The 1,082-nt window shown below is 63.6% G+C and overlaps 1 non-coding gene across 1 annotated transcript in view; it reads right to left on the bottom strand.

Annotated features, from left to right (window-relative positions):
* Positions 1-279: 279 nt before the first annotated feature.
* The window catches only part of LOC147997587 (28S ribosomal RNA), a 4,673-nt gene continuing 3,870 nt past the window's right edge, over positions 280-1,082 (bottom strand). Inside the window, exon 1 of the ribosomal RNA XR_015647721.1 lies at positions 280-1,082. This exon is cut by the window's right edge and continues 3,870 nt beyond it. This is a non-coding gene — a ribosomal RNA (28S ribosomal RNA).

Genomic DNA, 1,082 nt, shown 5'->3' with positions numbered 1-1,082 from the left:
GCGGCGAGACCCAACCACCGACCGCCGCGACACCCACCGCGAGACCCACACCGGCTTGGCCAGCGCCGGGAGCGGGGCGGGCGGGAAGAGCACGGCAGGGCCGAGGGCCCCCCCTCGCCGGGGAGGAAAGGAAGAGCGGGAGAGGTCACACGCCGTCGTCGGGAGACGAGAGAGCGCGCATGCGGTGGGGGCGGGAGCGAGAGAGACGCCCCCACCACGCCACCGGACGCGCGGGTGCGGGCGGGTGCGGGCGGGCGTCGGGTGCCCGGCCCCGCGGAGACAAACCCTTGTGTCGAGGGCTGACTTTCCAGATCTGCAGCGAGGGAGCTGCTCTGCTACGTACGAAACCCCGACCCAGAAGCAGGTCGTCTACGAATGGTTTAGCCAGGTTCCACACGAACGTGCGTTAAGCGTGACGGGCGAGAGGGCGGCCCCCTTTCCGCCGCACCCCGTTTCCCGGGACGAATGGCTCTCCGCACCGGACCCCGGTCCCGACGCCCGGCGGGGACCCGCCCCGCACCCGGGGGGCGACGAGGCGGGGACCCGCCGGACGGGGACGGACGGGGAGCCGGCTATCCGGGGCCAACCGAGGCTCCTTCGGCGCTGCCGCATCGTTCCGCCTGGGCGGGATTCTGACTTAGAGGCGTTCAGTCATAATCCCACAGATGGTAGCTTCGCCCATTGGCTCCTCAGCCAAGCACATACACCAAATGTCTGAACCTGCGGTTCCTCTCGTACTGAGCAGGATTACCATGGCAACAACACATCATCAGTAGGGTAAACTAACCTGTCTCACGACGGTTCAAACCCAGCTCACGTTCCCTATTAGTGGTGAACAATCCAACGCTTGGTGAATTCTGCTTCACAATGATAGGAAGAGAGCCGACATCGAAGGATCAAAAAGCGACGTCGCTATGAACGCTTTCCGCCACAAGCCAGTTATCCCTGTGGTAACTTTTCTGACACCTCCTGCTTAAAACCCAAAGGTCAGAAGGATCGTGAGGCCCCCGCCACGGTCTGTATTCGTACTGAAAATCAAGATCAAGCGAGCTTTTTGCCCTTCTGCTCCACGGGAGGTTTCT

This window comes from Rattus norvegicus, unplaced genomic scaffold, assembly GCF_021556685.1.
Source record: "Rattus norvegicus strain SHRSP/BbbUtx unplaced genomic scaffold, alternate assembly SHRSP_T2T unassigned-0000112, whole genome shotgun sequence".
In the NCBI taxonomy this organism is placed as follows: Eukaryota; Metazoa; Chordata; class Mammalia; order Rodentia; family Muridae; genus Rattus; species Rattus norvegicus.
This window is presented reverse-complemented; position numbering and strand designations above follow the sequence as displayed.